We start from the raw sequence: 6,000 nt of genomic DNA on the forward strand, positions 1-6,000 counted from the left end.
TTATCTTGACCAAATTGTTCGTCTGCATGGAGTTCCAAAGACGATCATTTATGATCGTGGGGCGCAATTCGTTGCACGTTTCTGGGAGCAATTGCAAGAATCCCTTGGAACTAAATTGATTCGTAGTTCAGCTTATCATCCACAAACAGATGGGCAAACCGAAAGAATCAATCAAATCCTTGAAGATATGTTGAGAGCATGTGCTATTCAATATGGCAAGAACTGGGATAAATGCCTAGCACTGGCAGAGTTCTCATATAATAACAGTTATCAATCCAGCTTGCAAATGGCACCATTTGAAGCGTTATACGGTCAAAGGTGTCAAACTCCTTTGAGTTGGTCACAAGCTGGAGAACGCAAAATATTTGGGCCAGATCTAGTTACTGAGGCAGAAGAGAAAGTCAAAGTTATCCAGGCTAATCTTAAAGTAGCCCAATCAAGACAGAAAAGTTATGCCGACAAAAGAAGAGACCGTTTACAGTTCAAGGTAGGGGATTTCGTATATCTGCGAGTATCTCCTACTAAAGGTGTTCAACGTTTCGGCATAAAAGGGAAATTGGCACCCCGATAAATCGGACCATTTGAAATCATCGAAACTTGTGGACCAGTTGCTTACCAGATTCGTCTTCCTTCTCAGTTGGTCGCCATTCATGATGTCTTTCATGTATCTCAACTCAAGAAGTGCATCAAAGTGCCCATTGATATTCTTGAACCACAAGATATCGAGGTTGAACCCGATTTATCTTACGCTGAGTACCCAATCAAAATTCTTGACACTAAAGAAAGAAGTACTAGAAGGGAGAAAGTTAAAATGTACAAAATCCAGTGGAATAATCATACTGAGGAAGAAGCCACTTTGGAGACTGAAAATTTTCTCCAAAGAAACTTTCCCGACTTTCTCAGAACAAATTCAGGTATCAAACCTTTCCATTCCTTTTCTTCCTGTAATCTCGGGGCGAGATTCCTTTTAGGGGGGGAGGCTGTGACACCCTAGGTGTCTGCGCAGTAGAATTGCATTTATTTTATGCATCATGTGCTTATTTTGCTTGAAAAAGGATCTTATTGTAAAAATCTAAGGGTAGTTATGTAAATATGTTTTAATGCAGGGTCCTTTCTATAACTTAATTTGAATAGGGAGAGCAAATATTGCTTTTGTGGAGGGTTTATTTGTAAAATTTAGTGTAATCATTGCTTGGAAGAAAATTTTGCTTTTTAATTTGAAATTAAACTGAATTTGCATTGGAAAAGACAAAAGTCCATTAAATTCAAAATCCTTCCTATGTTTTCAAAATAACTCTTTAACCTTTGGTCAAATCAATTTTTGCACAACATCAAAGTTGTAGATCATAAAAAGTTGAACAACTTTCACGTTGGGCACTTTTTCATTTGAGCCCTAGTTTAGGAGATATTTTTATTTTACAGTACGGCCCCTAAACATTTTGGAAATTGCAAATCAGTCCAGACTTTATCTCCCACCTCTCTGCTTCTCTGTTTCTCTCTGCTGCCGGCGCTGAGAGGCGCCGCCCGCCGCCGTGGTGGGCCGCAGGCCACCTCCTGCTTCCCTTCCCCCACCGCCTCACGTGGCACCTCAGCGAACCCCTGGACCCACCTCCCCTCACGCTGGACCCCTCCTTCCCTCGCCACGCCACCCCGACGAGCTCTGCGGCCGCCACCTCGCCGCCGCCGTGGCCAGCCCGATGCAGTGCCCCGGCTCTCCTTCTTTCACGCGCCCCAGCACCCAGAGCACCCCAGCAACCCAATCCACTCGCTAGGTCCCAGCCCAGAGCCCCTAGAACACCGCAGCCGCCCCGCCCAAACGCCGGCGAGCTCGAAGCTCACCGTCGACCCGCCATTCCAGACCCGCTCCGCCCACGCTGACTCCACCATTAGCTCCGCCTCATCCTCGCGCAGCTCACAGACCTCTCCTCCTCGCCCAGAACCCACCGGAGCACCCTCGCCGCCGTTCTCCTCCGCCGCCTCCGCCCTGCTCGCAGCGGACCCACCTCCTCCGACCGTTCCAGACCCGGCCAAGCACACCTACAGGTGCGCCCTGACCCGGTGAACCTCCCCAGCCCCTCCACCCTCGCCGCCGGCGACGAGCCCCGCCGGAATCGGCCGGTCAAACCACCCTCCCCTGCCCTGACTCCGGCCAGGGACTCCCCTGCAAATACTTTTAGAATTCTAGGGTCCTGGATGCAAGTTTTCAATCCTTTCTCATTTGTTTCTAGGCTGAACTTTGAAAATATCTAGAAATTTGTAGAAAAATTAGAAAAATACAAACCCGAATGTTTTGGTATCCTTGTTACAGGAACTACAAGTTTTGTTACATGCACATCTTCATTTTTGGTTTGTATTGTAATCCAAGAAAAAGGAAAGAATAAATAGGCTTTATTTGTTCTAGGAGTTGTACTCAGTAACTGTCTGTGATTTTGGCTTGATTGTGCCTTACAGTGTTACTAGTACCTGGTAAAATTTTGAAACATTTTTGACATTATTAACTAGGTCAAAGTTTCAAGATTCATTGATCTACTAGTTATGCTAATATATTTGTGCTGGTAGAAATGTTAGAGTTCTGGGTGTGAAACTTTTTCCGTGCTTACATGTTACTAAAACCTTGCTGTTTCCCAAGTTTTAGAAATTTTCTATCTGTTTGGCTATTTCTTTGATTTAATGCTTATTAAGTAGACTTTAATTATGGTAAATAGTTTCTTTTCATGGTAAATCATTCAAATATTTCTGAATGTTCATTTTGAATAGCTCAGCTTGTCCATCAAGTTTGAACAACTGAAAATTGTCTAGAACAGAAGTTAAAAATGAATCTTGATGTGTTAATGCTAGTTTTGTTATTTTTATCAGAATTAATTCTGTGCATATAAAATCATGAAAAATTTGCAGCAGCTTATTTAACACTGTTTGTATACTGAGTTACTCAATTCTTTGCAAACCATGATTTATATGCTATATAAACTAACTAACACTTATTTTGTAAGTTTAATCAAGTTGTCTTGTGAGGTTAATCATATTGTTTTGTGTAGTAGGCAATGTTAAATAACTACTCTATAAATGATTGCCCATATGCTTAGTTATGTTTGTTATCTTTTAAATTACAACTTTATTGTGAAGCGTGTGTTTATAATACCGTTTCTTGCATCACATATAGATACGACTGTTTTAGCAGACGGGACGTACGAGTTGATCTTGGAGTCCGAAGAAGGTGATCCAGAAGGCCAGGTGAATGCCACTGTACTGACCGAAGCCCCGAACCAAAGTCCGGAAGAGCCCAAGGCTAATCTAGTTAGCGACTATCGCGAAGGCAAGCCCCGGACATAACCCAGTATTTCAAATTATTACAATTTATCGCTATTACTTACTTGTGCATTTACAGTTCTTAGGATTTGAATTGAAACCCTAGATGCATGATCCTAGGAACCTATGTACTGAACACTAGACCTGAGTTCGAATAATTGCTAAGCTATTAGGACCGGTAAAATCGAGTGATTGCCTGTCACTCGCGAGCTCTATAGGAATTGCTTGTTTACTTTCTGCTATCAATATAAGGACGACGGACGGGGTCGTGTTCGATATCATGACCTTGGGTGAGACCGCATCTGTGTTGATGAATTCTGCTAAGGTCGCGGTGTGTGGTAGCGGTGGTTATGTTTTTGAACGTACTAGCCACGTGCCGTAAATATGGTACGCGGTAAGCCTAGTAGCCGATTGGACCGGGGAGTGGATATACCTTTCACTCTCTCTTAGAGATAGGTTTTATTTATGTTTATGTTGCGCAACACCACGGGTGCAGGGATGAGGTTGGTGCCCTATAGTCGGGGAGAGTAACCGTATCCACAAGCCGGAAAGAAAGGTAAACGGTTGTTTGGGAACGACCCGACGGTGTTCCAAACGTGTGTGTTAGGTCTGCCTGGCCAGGTTAACAAATTTCGATTCGAATCGTCCGCTTCTCACGGTTTGGGACTGCTTGATCCCTTTGCCACACAGAGTAATAAGAGTAACATTATGATGATCAATCTTGATGTTTGCTTAAAGTTCTACCATGGTTGAATAGGAGTAGTTGCTTACATAGAATGGTCAATCAACTAGAATATGGAAAGCTAAAATGTGAAGTAAGGACCTACTCTTTATTGCTTTTCAGCAAAAGGAAAACCAGAGCCTGACAGAACCCTGCATAGTCTAGTTAGGTGGGCTATGTATACCCGTTGACGGTTAAGTCTTGCTGAGTATTAGAATACTCAGCCTTGCTGTTGAAACCTTTTTCAGGTATGAGTTTTGAGGACCGGATCGCTAGTTTGTCTTGGCCTTGCTCTTTGCCTCCTGGCTGGTCTGTAGAGTGGGATCCGTCTTCGGCTAGCAATGACCCCGATGAGTGATACCTTGCTTGGGTTAGCTTGGTATGCTTTTGTGACGTGTTTTAGCTGTCGTGTTTTCTTTCCGCTGCTTTAAACTTTGAACTTTAAACTTATGGCTTGTATAACGTTTACTATGTTTGGATCTATAATAAGTACTTTGAAACTTGTTGTAATAAATACCGTGCCTGTGTTGTAGAATATGTATGGTTGTAATATCTTTGGACTCGCCTTCGTGCGGGGTATGCTTGTTCGATCCAAGAACCGGTGGTTGTATTGGGACGTTACCCGACAGACCAAGAATTGTTCCGTTTGAAGTGCGTTTGAGCCGGTGTTGCCTTTATGGTGATGGCCAGCGCACTTGAGCTTTGATAATTCAGGTGGTTCTACCACAAACAGTGGAAACAAATTTTTCAGGGCTTTTTGTGGACTATGGGTGATGAACAAAAATGAATCTAAAGGGGGGGAGACACGATAATACCTCACGGACAACTTGGAATCCTGATACCACATGATGTAGACGCGGCCCGATCTTCCAAGAGGTAGGATAAATTCGATTGATGGAGGGTGTGACGTTGGCGATCCGACTTCTAATCAGACACGAATTCGAAGCCTGCAACCGTTACACCACCGCTCCGTTGGTTATCAACCAAGCACAACTTGATTGACCTCGCCGAGAAGGCTTTTCCTGCAAGCGAATCGAAGAACACAAGCAAGAAAGGATAAACACGCAATCTGAAATTGCAGATGTGTAGGAAGCAAAAATCAAAGTAGGGGTTCAAGAAGTCGATTCCAAAGGACTAATTGACACAGTGGAGGAGATCAAGAACGGGGGCCCTAGATCACTGTAAAAGGACTTGTCGCCACAGTTACAACGAATCAATCTCAGTTTCACAAGAAAAACTAGAACTAAACAAAACCCTATTCTAAAAGGCGGTGGCTACTGAGTTTATATCCTAAGGGAGGTCCTAGGGTTGCTGGTGGAGGCCAATGGGGCGTCCATCAGTTGGGCCAACATGGTACACGGGCCAACAGCCCAAAAGATGGCGGCGCAGTGCCCTAACAGATTCTGGATGTCATATTGTTTCAGTGATTCCTGTCGACTCCGAATGAATTTGGGCCTCAAACCAGTTCCATTGGAAGCTCTTTGAAATTATCGTTCCATCCATATAAAGAGCATCCAAAATGGACTCCGTATGCGGCCTGGGTGTTGATTTTGGTGCGGGCTGCTCCTGGACTCCGAAGCAGACTCCAACTCGACTTGGATTGGGCCTCCAACTCCGCTTGGCTGCCCTTGCTGGTCCACCACGCCTCCAAACTCCTCCCCAACATCCTCCTCATCATCTCCATGGTTTCTAACAATAATTAAATCATTAGGTAGTAATTTATTCTCAAATCCACATGACAAATTTATTTGGAACAAGCTCACCTTATAATCAATGGTCGTATCCGAAGGTGTCATGCCCTCATCACAGAGCTCCAAAGGCACAAGCGACTTGGATGAGCACTAGTCTTGGCGGGATTCAAGTTGAAAAGCTTCATGCCGCCCTTGCAAAGTGGAAGAATAAGGGGGTGACTGGAGGGATGGTAGTTTACTCTTTTCTTGGACATCGAGTACAGCCGCTGCAGCGAAGGGTGC

The sequence above is a fragment of the Panicum virgatum genome, chromosome 3N, assembly GCF_016808335.1.
Source record: "Panicum virgatum strain AP13 chromosome 3N, P.virgatum_v5, whole genome shotgun sequence".
In the NCBI taxonomy this organism is placed as follows: Eukaryota; Viridiplantae; Streptophyta; class Magnoliopsida; order Poales; family Poaceae; genus Panicum; species Panicum virgatum.